The 13,439-nt window shown below is 42.7% G+C and overlaps 2 pseudogenes; both read left to right on the forward strand.

The window, feature by feature from the left end:
• The first annotated feature begins 1,256 nt into the window (after positions 1-1,256).
• Positions 1,257-4,008, forward strand: LOC125214092 (putative receptor-like protein kinase At5g24010 pseudogene; annotated as a pseudogene).
• Positions 4,009-8,079: 4,071 nt separating this feature from the next.
• Positions 8,080-10,775, forward strand: LOC148930281 (putative receptor-like protein kinase At5g24010 pseudogene; annotated as a pseudogene).
• Positions 10,776-13,439: the final 2,664 nt, after the last annotated feature.

Consider the following 13,439-nt stretch of genomic DNA (forward strand, 5'->3'; position numbering starts at 1 on the left):
TCGGAGTCCTTCAGCAACAAGAAGCACTCCCAGAAGGTGAACTCCTTATACTTCCCCTGCAAGGGGAACTGACTCGCAGCGATCCTCCGAGCGTCGTCCTCATTCTGCCCACTCCTGAGCTGACGGAGGGCGTTGGCGTACAAATTCGAAAAACGGCCCACCGCGGCCCTGGTGCGCTCCCACCCCTTCCGGACCTCCTCCGGGCTGAAGTCCTTCCCGTGCGGGCAGTGCTTCCTATAGGCAGCTCTGATCTTCGCCCACATGTTGACGATCCGCTGGTTCTTCGCAACCAGCGGATCGTCGCACACCTCCAACCACCCCGGCGTACTCATCCTCCGTCCACTTCCTCCGACCAGTGGTGTCGTCAACAGCGGGCTGCGATGACTCGCCGACTGCCTTGGCCTTCCCTTTCCCCCTCGTCTTCTTCTTCGGCGCGGCCCGCCTCGCTGGAACGGGAGTATCATCTTCCCCGAGATCGATCCCCATATCATGGAATGACAGAAGGTCATCGCCAGTGAACTGCGTCTCCACTGGAGTCGACGTGTGAGACGAAGCCGTCAAAAAATCAAGCGAGGGCCGATATACCGTGTCCCCTCCCGGTGACCCCTGCAACCCCCCCTGCATCCCGCCCTGCCACATCATCCCCATCATCTGCTGCAGCATCATCTGCTGCTGCATCTGGGGCATACCCCCCCACCCGGGCTCTGACTGCCCGCCGCTCCCCTGCCCGCCGTCCGGCATCCCCCACGGCATACCCCCCTGCGCCCCCGGCGCACCGGCCATCGTCGCTGGACTGGACTCGTTGTTGTGATCCATCGCTTGATGATGCTCTTGTACAGAAAGCTAGAGAGAGAGAAAACTCGTTAAAACAAGTGGTGCAAATGAAAATGAAACGAAAATCGCGTTTATATAGGTTTTTTTAAAAAAAAAAAAATAGGCGCTGGCCGATCGGGCCGCCACAATAGCGGCTAACCGATCGGCTAGCGCATCGGCCAGTGCCCACCAATCGGCCAGCCCACGCCGATCGGCTGGCCGGTATACCGCTCGCCGCCTACAATGATTCGGCTAGCGCGAAGAATCGGCTAGCTGATCGCTAGCTGACCATTGCGGTTGCTCTAATAGAGAACCTTCTAAAGCATATAAGTGTAGCATAATAACTCCATAATTGTGAGGCCCACAACACAACACTTGCCCAAGTCAACTTCAAGTCAAGCTCATCAACTCTATCTTCTTCTCCCCTCCAATCAAACATTTCCTACCATTTTAAAAATCCCACATCTCTTCTGCAATAATTCTCCTCTCCCAAAATCCAATCATCCATGGAGCTCCTTCACTCCCACAACAACATACTCTCATCACTTTCCCTCACCTTCTTCCTCCACTTCTCATCTCTCCTCTTTCCCTCATCCTCCTACACTCTCCCCGACTACTACTTCATCAACTGCGGCTCCCATTCCTCCCTCCCCACCTTCCAACGCAACTTCACCGGCGACCAGAACCCCTCCAACTTCTCACTTTCCTCCACCGGCACCACCACCACCTCCGCCGCCTCAAATCAAACCCTCCCACTCTACCAATCCGCAAGAATCTTCACAAAACCATCCTCCTACCACCTCAATTTGGACCAAACCGGCACCTACATCCTACGCCTCCATTTCTTCCCCTCCCCCTCCCTCGAAAACCCCCAATTCGACGTCTCCGCCGCCGGCTTCTCCCTCCTCTCCAATTTCACCGGCGGCCGCTACGGATTCCCAATCGTAGAAGAGTTTTTAATCAACGCATCCGCAGGGAAGCTGAAGATCAACTTCAATCCTGCTCAAAAAGACCGATCTTCCGCTTTCGTCAACGCAATTGAAGTCTTCCTCGCGCCGCCGGAGCTAATTCTAGACTACGCTACCGTTCCCATTCCTCGCGTGACGAATCATGGAGATAACGGAGACTTTAACGGCGTTTTGGGCGATTTCACGCTGCGGATTCTTCACAGGATCAACGTCGGTGGCGGGAACGTTATGCGGGAAATTGACACGCTGATGAGGTATTGGGTTCCCGATGATCCGTATTTGCTCCCCGGAAACACTTCCAAGTCCCCTACCTACACTGCTGAGATTAAGTATCAGGACGGTGGAGCTACGACATTCATTGCTCCTGATTCTGTTTACAACACTGCTAGAGAGATGAATACTAATAGCTCCGATAATATCTCGTGGCGGTTTGAGGTTAAGAAGGGAGTTAGCCATCTCTTGAGGTTGCATTTCTGTGACATTGTTAGTGATACCTCGAATGAGAACTTCAAATTCAACCTGTTTGTCGATGGTGATGAGCCTATTGTGGTGTTTCCTTGGGATAAAATTCCTCAGGGGGCAGCTCCCTTTTATATAGATCGGTTGGTGGAAACGGATGATTCCGGTTTTGTGAATGTAAGCGTTGGCCCCAACTCGGAATCGAGTGTTCGAAATGCGATGTTGAATGGTCTGGAGATAATGGAGCTTCTCACAGACAAGGCCTCTGATTCTGGAGATGGTTCTGGCAAAGGCTTGTTTCTGATTCTTGGTTTGTGTATTGGTGGATTGGTTTTGGTTTTGGTAGTGTTTGGTGTAGTGTTTCTTCGATTCAGGAAGAGGAAAGTGAAGCAGAATGGGGTTTTGAATTGGCCGTTGGGGAGTTCTTATAGTAGGACTACTGCTCGGACATCGGTGACCGGGACGCCCTTTGCTGACTTGAACCTCGGGCTGAAGATCCCGCTGTCCGGGATCCTCTTCGCGACGAAGCACTTTGACGCGAAGCTGATGATCGGGGAGGGGGGTTTCGGGAAGGTTTACAAGGGGACGCTGAGGAACGGAAACAAAGTGGCTATAAAGAGGAGCGAGGCAGGGCACGGGCAGGGGTTCGAGGAGTTTCACACGGAGATAAGGGTTTTGTCGAAGATCCGACACCAGCATCTCGTCTCGCTCATTGGCTACTGCGACGAGAAGGACGAGATGATACTTGTGTATGAGTTCATGGAGAATGGTACTTTGAGGGAGCATTTGTATGGGGATGTGAACCGCAGCCTCTCGTGGGACGAGAGGCTGCGGATATGCTGTGAGGCAGCGAAGGGGATTCATTATTTGCATACTGGATCAACCGGGACGATCATTCATAGAGACATCAAGTCAACGAACATCTTGTTGGACGAGAGCTACGTGGCGAAGGTGGCTGATTTTGGGCTGTCTCATTCCGGGCCGCTTGATCAGACTCATGTGAGTACGGAGGTGAAGGGCAGCTTCGGGTACTTGGATCCGGAGTACTTTAGGTGCCTGCAGCTGACGCAGAAGTCAGACGTGTACTCGTTCGGGGTGGTGCTCCTGGAGGTGCTATGCGCGAGGCCAGCGGTTGATCAGGAGCTGCCGCGGGAGGAGGTGAACTTGGCGGATTGGGGGATGGTTTGGCAGAAGAAGGGGGAGTTGGAGAAGGTTGTGGATCCTTGTCTTGAGGGGAAGATTGATCCGAATTCTTTAAGGAAGTTTGGTGAGATTGTGGAGAAGTGTTTGCAGGATAATGGGGCTGATAGGCCTAATATGGTGGATGTGTTGTGGGATTTGGAGTATTGCCGCCAGCTTCAGCACTCGGCTGTCCCAAGGCAGCCGTATGAGGACACCACGACCGAGGTGTCGTGGGGTGTGCCCATGCCGGTCCTTCATCGGCTGCCAACGGATAGCTTCACGATTGAGGAGGATGACTCGGTTAGTCGGTCGTTCAGCGGTGTGGTTTCGAGTCAGCCTAATGGGAGTGAGGTGTTTTCGTTGCTGGATATGGATGGTGCGAGGTGAGACTTAAGTTCATCTTGGTGTGTTGTTTTTTGTTAAATATGTCTAGTGTTTGTTGCCTCATAGTCATGGTATTGTATGTGTGTCTTTCGAATTGGGATAAAATGTATTTTTGTGGAATATATGGTCTCATGAATTATAATTTGGAAGACCCAATCATTCCTACTAATAACAATGAATGAATTGGTTAATTGTGTCTTCACTACATCTCTTTCAAGTTACTCCACAATCCATAAAGTATGATAGGAGTACTAGAAATAAATACTTATATCTTTGAAGCATGCGATTATTTTCTGGCAAAAAAAAAAAATCAGATGTGTTTTCACTTCAATTAAAACTAGAAAGAAGAATCTCATAAATAGTAGTAGTATGATAAGTATGTTAAATTTATTTGTTAATAGCCTTTTAAAATTTAAAAATTTGGTCAAACATTAATATGTCCCACAAATTTTGAAATTGAAATATTAAAATATAAAGTTTCAAATTATTGTGATAGTTTGCAACCCATAACAAAATGACCCATATTGGCCATGGCTTAAACTCTGATGCCACATAACAAAGTTTGGAAAGAAGACACCAATTTAAAAGAAAAAAAATAAAATGTGTTAAGTGAGTTAAGTAAAAGAAGATGTAAATTGCAAATAAAAAAGAGAGAGAGGTGAAGAATGAATAAAGTAAGAGAAAGTAAAATAAGTGAGAAGAAATATATTGACTTTACTAAAAAGAGAAATGATTTTATTACTATGAAACGTACCAAAATGACAAAATGATTTCACTACTAAGGGGGTAGTGTCTAAAATCTCGTGTCGTCTCGAGGCACAGTCATCTTCCCTGTGACAGAGGGAGTACTATATTAAATTACTCATGACCTATTTGATATATGAAAAATAATACTACCATCCAAAAAATAGACAAAGTTGTAAATCATATGGATTTTAACGTGCGATTGGTAAAATAAGAGAGATGAGGGAAATATGTGGTGAAAATATTGTGAGGTCCATATTATAAAATGATGTGGGGTTAAAATGTTGTTTAAATTTTTTTATATTTAGAATCCGTCTAATTTTAATGGACGGTCCAAAATGATAAACTACACTATTTTTTGTGGACGAAGATAATATTTGTATTTTTCTGAAAAAAATAAGAAGATGTCTTCTCACTCCAATAAAACTAGAAAGAAGAATTTCGTAGTCGTATGACAAATAAGTAACGTATGTTAATTTATCTGCTCAAGAACAAAAATATCATTTCTAAGTCGGGAATGCCACGAAATGAACCATTTATATCTAAATGAAAAAGATTACAAAAAAAATTACAAATGAAAGAAAAAGACATTGAATCCCCAATCTTTTGTGCAGAGCCCAAGTCCAAGTCCAATTAAGACAAAGAAATTGATATAATTGAATTGACTCATATTTCTCTTCCAATCCAATCCATTCCCTAATTCCTTTCTTTTAGAGCATCCTCATCCGTGCTCTGAGCTAAGAACACGGAAGTAGGTCCAGACCCACTTTTACTCCTTGTCCTTAACTAAGAGCACAACACCCACATCCATGCTCTTAGCTAAGGACAAGCTCAAAAGTCTCACCATTCTATTATTCAATTTAAATACTCCAATTATTAAAAACATTTCTACATTATAAAAATACATTAAAAAATAAAAATTACATAATTAAAATCCTAAAAAACAAAAATTACATAATTAAAATACTAAAAAATAAAAATACATAATTAAAATCCTAGAAAATAAAAAATACATAATTAAAATCTTACAAATTAAAAATTACACACGTGGAAGACTAGTCCTCTAACCCCAATTGCCTCTTGAGACCCCGGATCATTTGCTCATGTGTTGCAAGTTGATCCGGAGTCATCTTAGACGTATCGTTCAAATAGAGTTGACCCAAGAGGGTCCACAACGAGTTGTTTGGGGGTGGAGGAGGCACAAAGGGAGCGGGAGCGGGGGCGGGGGCGGCTGGAGTCGGGGCGCGACGACGGGTAGCCGTCGCCTTCTTCCTTCCTTGCGGCTGACGGGAACTGCTCGGGACAGCGTCGGGGCTACCCAAGTTAGTTCCGGCAAGCTGGGTAGCCACATCATCGGAGGCGCCATCGGATAGGGCTACCGACCTCGACCGTTTGCTATATGAGCTGGAGGACGATGCTACTATGCCGCCCTCATACTTCGGATGTCGGCGCCCCTCCTGCCAACAATCGAGGTACTTGAACGGTATCATCTCCAAGCTTTGGTAGGTCGCCAAGGCGGCACTGATGATGTCGAGCTCGCTTGTGCCGCTCCCCGCCGCCCGCTCTACCTGTTGGAAGTACCCCTGGAACTTACCGATTGATAAGTTGTATCTGTAGACGCAATTGCGCACCATACTCTCATTGTGAGGGATGGTTCCCCCCGGCCCGGTTTCATTGTAAAAGCGAGTGATGCGCCATCAATACGTATCCCCGGTTTGGTTCGTGCTAATGTCCGGATCTTCGGAGACTGCCAAGTAGGCTTTGAACATCGCCATCATCTCACCCGGAGTGTACGGGGTGCGGGTGCCACGAACAGGAGGAGTAGGAGTAGGAATAGAAGTAGGAGTAAGAGTAGAGCTGCTGCTCCCTCCCGATCCGGGTTCGGGTGCCCACCCGAACCCGGAGGCGTTTTGGTCGTGCACCGGGTAAGGACGGTAGCCACCCGAAAATTGCGAACCTTGGATTTGAGGAGGGGCCGTAAATTGCGTTTCCGGATTTAATCCGGCCTCGGAGTCGAACCAATCGTGGTTCCAACCGCGATTGCCGGAGGGGTGATCGCCGGAGCCGGACATTGTGTAGTGTGGTGGGAATTTAGATGAGAGAGTATGAGGAAAAAAGATGAGAGAATGTAGATGATGATAGAATAGATGAGAATGTGATTTTTTTGTGTTGAAGTGGGGGTATTTATAGATGAAAATGTGAATTTTGGGGAAAAAAAAATTGAAAAAAAAATTAAAAGTGGGGAGAAAACGGATATATTTTTTTGGGAAGTGGGAAATTTTTTTTTTATTTAAAAACATTTTTTTTAATTAATTTCGCATTTAAAAAAAATTAAATAAGTCAACGGCTATGCCGTTGGCGAATAAGGCGACGCCACGTGTGCTGCTCAGCGGCACGGACGTACTCTTAGCTAAGAGCAGCGCCGTGCCGCTGGCACGGACGGACGAGCCGGTGCTCAGTGAGACGGACGGACGAGCAGGCGCTTCTTCACCGCTGCGAATGCTCTTAGATTTTTCACTATTTTTGATACCTATAACAAATTTAGAAAAGAATTTAAGGATTAAAAGGAAATCCCAAAACTGAATCGATTTCACGTAGGAAGTATTCAAATTCTAAAAATCGCAAGGGAGAAGTGTGATATCTATCTTGAAGACATTTCAAAGCAATGTAAACTATGACAGGTTGACACAATTGCATTCATCCAAAATAACACACAAGTATAAGGAAACAAAAACAAATTGAACTTCTTCTTGAAGACAACATCCGCTATAGGGACGATCAAGATCACCAAATACACTTCCTACTATATATCCTAATACATCACTTAAAAACTGTTAAGTGGATCTCTCTTTTAGGAAAAGAAAACCTATTTTCAATATAATCACTCTCTTTCAGTTTATCTCTCATTATTTTCTCTACTATATTTAATCTAAATAATTTTCTCCTTGCCACTCCGACATATGCGCATTGGACAGAAGTTTTTCCCCAATGATTGGCAATAGGGAGAGAGTGTATCGGCTATCGAATGATCTTGTATCTTTTCCCTAAAAAAGATGCAAAAACTTTTATACTATTCCCTTCGTCGATGTCACACTTTTTTTTTTTTTTAATTTGTTCCACAGAAAAATGTCACATTTCTTCTTTTGAAAAATGTTTCCTCTCACATCAATTATAAAATTATATTTTCTCTTACTATTTAATACATAAAATAACATCTCCAAAAATTCGTTGTCATCTTTTAAGGGTGACATCTACTATAAGACAGATAGAGTGCTATGTTAGTACTATTACTTATATTTGTGTGTCATGAGGAAATACATCAATTAATTATGGAATTCGTCAGTGTTGTTACTTCTACATGGAAGACATTTCTAATTAATGAAATTTGAAAAATCAATTTAAAGAGAACCTTCAAAAGCATATAAGTGTAGAATAATAACTCCATAATTGTGCGGGCCACAACACAACACTTGCCCAAGTCAACTTCAAGTCAATCTCATCAACTCTATCTTCGCCTCCCCTCCAATCAAAGTATCAAACCATTTTACAAATTCCATATCTCTTACTGCAAATTCTCCTCTCCCAAAATCCAATCATCCATGGAGCTCCATCACTCCCACAGCAACATCCTCTCATCACTTTCCCTCACCTTCTTCCTCCACTTCTCATCTCTCCTCTTTCCCTCATCCTCCTACACTCTCCCCGACTACTACTTCATCAACTGCGGCTCCCATTCCTCCCTCCCCACCTTCCAACGCAACTTCACCGGCGACCAAAATCCCTCCACCTTCTCCCTCTCCTCCACCGGCACCACCTCCTCCGCCGCAAACCAAACCCTCGAACTCTACCAAACCGCAAGAGTCTTCACAAAACCATCCTCCTACCACCTCAATTTAGACCAAACCGGCACCTACATCCTACGCCTCCATTTCTCCCCCTCCCCCTCCCTCGAAAACCCCCAATTCCACGTCTCCGCCGCCGGCTTCTCCCTCCTATCCAATTTCACCGCCGGCCGCTACGGATTCCCAATCGTAGAAGAGTTCTTAATCAAGGCATCCGCAGGGAAGCTGAAGATCAACTTCAATCCTGCTCAAAAAGACCGATCTTCCGCATTCGTCAACGCAATTGAAGTCTTCCTCGCGCCGCCGGAGCTAATTCCAGACTACGCTTCCGTTCCCATTCCTCGCGTGAGTAGTAACCAGGGAGATAACGGATATTTTAACGGCGTTTTGGGCGATTTCACGCTGCGGATTCTTCACAGGATTAACGTCGGTGGTGGGAACGTTACGCGGGAAAGTGACACGCTGATGAGGTATTGGGTTCCCGACGATCCGTATTTGCTCCCCGGAAACACTTCCAAGTCCCACACTTACACTGATGAGATTAAGTATCAGGACGGTGGAGCTACGACATTCATTGCTCCTGATTCTGTTTACAACACTGCTAGAGAGATGAATACTAATAGCTCCGATAATATCTCGTGGCGGTTTGAGGTTAAGAAGGGAGTTAGCCATCTCTTGAGGTTGCATTTCTGTGACATTGTTAGTGATACCTCGAATGAGAACTTCAAATTCAACCTGTTTGTCGATGGTGATGAGCCTATTGTGGTGTTTCCTTGGGATAAAATTCCTCAGGGGGCAGCTCCCTTTTATATAGATCGGTTGGTGGAAACGGATGATTCCGGTTTTGTGAATGTAAGCGTTGGCCCCAACTCGGAATCGAGTGTTCGAAATGCGATGTTGAATGGTCTGGAGATAATGGAGCTTCTCACAGACAAGGCCTCTGATTCTGGAGATGGTTCTGGCAAAGGCTTGTTTCTGATTCTTGGTTTGTGTATTGGTGGATTGGTTTTGGTTTTGGTAGTGTTTGGTGTAGTGTTTCTTCGATTCAGGAAGAGGAAAGTGAAGCAGAATGGGGTTTTGAATTGGCCGTTGGGGAGTTCTTATAGTAGGACTACTGCTCGGACATCGGTGACCGGGACGCCCTTTGCTGACTTGAACCTCGGGCTGAAGATCCCGCTGTCCGGGATCCTCTTCGCGACGAAGCACTTTGACGCGAAGCTGATGATCGGGGAGGGGGGTTTCGGGAAGGTTTACAAGGGGACGCTGAGGAACGGAAACAAAGTGGCTATAAAGAGGAGCGAGGCAGGGCACGGGCAGGGGTTCGAGGAGTTTCACACGGAGATAAGGGTTTTGTCGAAGATCCGACACCAGCATCTCGTCTCGCTCATTGGCTACTGCGACGAGAAGGACGAGATGATACTTGTGTATGAGTTCATGGAGAATGGTACTTTGAGGGAGCATTTGTATGGGGATGTGAACCGCAGCCTCTCGTGGGACGAGAGGCTGCGGATATGCTGTGAGGCAGCGAAGGGGATTCATTATTTGCATACTGGATCAACCGGGACGATCATTCATAGAGACATCAAGTCGACGAACATCTTGTTGGACGAGAGCTACGTGGCGAAGGTGGCTGATTTTGGGCTGTCTCATTCCGGGCCGCTTGATCAGACTCATGTGAGTACGGAGGTGAAGGGCAGCTTCGGGTACTTGGATCCGGAGTACTTTAGGTGCCTGCAGCTGACGCAGAAGTCAGACGTGTACTCGTTCGGGGTGGTGCTCCTGGAGGTGCTATGCGCGAGGCCAGCGGTTGATCAGGAGCTGCCGAGGGAGGAGGTGAACTTAGCGGATTGGGGAATGGTGTGGCAGAGGAAGGGGGAGTTGGAGAAGGTTGTGGATCCTTGTCTTGAGGGGAAGATTAATCCGAATTCACTGAGGAAGTTTGGGGAGACTGTGGAGAAATGTTTGCAAGAAAATGGGGGGGATAGGCCTAATATGGTGGATGTGTTGTGGGATTTGGAGTACTGCCGCCAGCTTCAGCACTCAGCCGTGCCGAGGCAGCCGTATGAGGACACCACGACCGAGGTGTCGTGGGGCGTGCCCATGCCGGTCCTTCAACGGCTGCCAACGGATAGCTTCACGATTGAGGAGGACGACTCGGTTAGTCGGTCGTTCAGCGGTGTGGTTTCGAGTCAGCCTAATGGGAGTGAGGTGTTTTCGTTGCTGGATATGGATGGTGCGAGGTGAGACTTAAGTTCATCTTGGTGTGTTGTTTTTTGTTAAATATGTCTAGTGTTTGTTGCCTCATAGTCATGGTATTGTATGTGTGTCTTTCGAATTGGGATAAAATGTATTTTTGTGGAATATATGGTCTCATGAATTATAATTTGGAAGACCCAACCATTCCTACTAATAACAATGAATTGGTTAATTGTGTCTTCACTACATCTCTTACAAGTTACACTTACAAGGGTAGCTAAGGGCACCACAATCCATGAAGTATGATAGGAGTACTAGAAATAAATACTTATATCTTTGAAGCATGCGATTATTTTCTGGTTAAAAAAAAATACAGATGTGTTTTCACTTCAATTAAAACTAGAAAGAAGAATTTCATAAATAGTAGTAGTATGACAAGTATGTTAAATTTATTTGTTAACAGCCTTTTAAAATTTAAAAATTTGGTCAAACATTAATATGTCCTATAAATTTTGAAATTGTATTGACTTATAGAGTGAACTACATAAACAGTACCTGATCTTTCACTTTCGCACATAAATGGTACATGATCTTTATTTTATATCATTTTGGTACCTCATGACAAAAATAACTCTAGATACTAAATATGTGATTTTTTTGTTATGGAGGATATTTTTGGAAATTTCAATCAAATAGAACCAAATATGTAATTTTTATTTCTTTTTTTATTCTTTAGTTTATTCTTCTTTCTTTTTTCTTCATTTTCTTCTTTTTTTTAGTATTTATCTTCCTTTCTTATTTCTTTTTCCCTTAGTTTATGTTTCCTCTTTTTCTTCTTTTTTTTAGTGTTTTATACATAAATCTAATTGCATTCATAATATAAATCAATAACAAAACACCTAATTAAATTAATTATTTAAAGTAATTAAATTAATTAAATTATTTATACTCATTTTAGGGTTGAAACACCTAACTAAAAATATTCAACTCTTTACCATTATGAATTCATTCACAATTTTAAATTTTGACTAAGACTACATTGATTAGTTATTAATTTAATATAAAATAATAATTATTATTTATTAATTATTATTAGTTTTTACTATTATAATAGTAATATTATTATAATAATTGAATATAATTATAACTATAATTATGATTAAATATATATTAAAAAATAAATTAATTATTAATTTATAACATCAAAATAATAATATTAATATTGATTAATCATAATAGTACTATAAATAGTGAGGAGAATGAGAGAATGTATCATAATATCACTTTTGACATAAATGGAAAAATGAATTTGTTTAGGGGGTATTTTGAGATGAAAATTATATCAGGTACCAAAAATGTGATTAATAGGTACCAAAAACGATATAAATAAAGATCAGGTACCATTTATGTGCGAAAGTGAAAGATCGGGTACCGTTTATGTAATTCACTCTAAATTATAAAGTTTCAATTTTTCTCAATTGTCTGATCCATCCACAAAAAATTATTGTTTAACATATTCAAAACAACGTGTTTATCAATATAAGTATTTTTCTTCTTTTATATATTTCTTCTTATTGTATTAACATATTGTCGTTTTTAGTATCATAAAAGGACGTTGATTGATGCATAGATGAGAAAATAAGAATAAAATTATTTCGTGATTTAGTATTCTAAATTTTGCTCAAAATTCATGAGACAGATCTGAATTTGATCAAATTTCGTGTTTTATATATCTATCAACCCTAAATTTATCTACGCAAGAACAAAAATTTCATTCCCCAAGTTAGGAGATGCCATGAAAAAACTTACTCCCTTCATCACACTCTAAGTGAAGCATTTCTTTTTCGATACAAGATTTTTTGAAGTGTTGTTTTGTAACGTAAGTGAAGATATGGTAAAGTAAGAGTGAGAAAAAGTAGAGAAAGTGACATTTTTATTACTTAGAAATGTGTTATTTAGGATGAGACATCCCAAAAAGGAAAATACACTCCTATTACCTAGGGTTGAAAAATAGATGAGATGAACTATTATAGATCTTATCACTTAACTGAGAGAGAGAGAGAGAGAGAGTTAAGAAATGTGTCATTTAGGATGAGACATCCCAAAAAGAAAAATATACTTCTACTCCCTCCGTCCCTCAAAATTCATCACCATTTGAACCGACACGGGTTTTAAGAAATGTAACAGAAAGTGAGTTGAAAACATTAGTGACATAAAGTTCCTACTTTTATACATTTGTTTTAAAATAAAATGTAAGTGAGAATGAGTGATGCACTTTTTATTAGCACTAAAAATATCTGCAAGTATACATGGTAGATCTAGTATAGCTAAAGGTCAGTTCCGGGATATCGAACACGAGGAATATAATTGCAACTGGCTATTATGTACTAAGCGTCAAATACTATCTAGAGAAACAAGAGAATTTTGGATAAAAACAATTCAAAGCTAGTAAACAACTAAATGCAATTAAATCACAAAGATAAAGTATGAGAGATAAGAGAATTATAGGGATGTGCATTCACAATCATGGCTATACAAATTCCAACTATAATACCCTAGCACAGTTTATACTTCGATAGAACGAGTCACATATTTATGCCCATGCGGTACAAGCGTAGATTACTAACACTAGGGTTGTCAATCCTAGATCCGTAACTCCTAAAAGCTCTTAAGACCCTTGAAAAGTCCTCACTCTCAATTAACAGTGCCGTTTTAAGGGAAGCTAACTGTAGTGTCAGTGGATCTAACTCGCCAACCTCCTCTCACGATTATGTAGCAAGTTATATTAAATTTTCGTCGAATGTGTCACTCAAGCATGAAGTATTACGGAACAACTTAGGAAAGAAACGAA

This window comes from Salvia hispanica, chromosome 3 (genome assembly GCF_029641045.1).
Source record: "Salvia hispanica isolate PSC_SH4W2 chromosome 3, Shi_PSC_v1, whole genome shotgun sequence".
Classification (NCBI taxonomy): Eukaryota; Viridiplantae; Streptophyta; class Magnoliopsida; order Lamiales; family Lamiaceae; genus Salvia; species Salvia hispanica.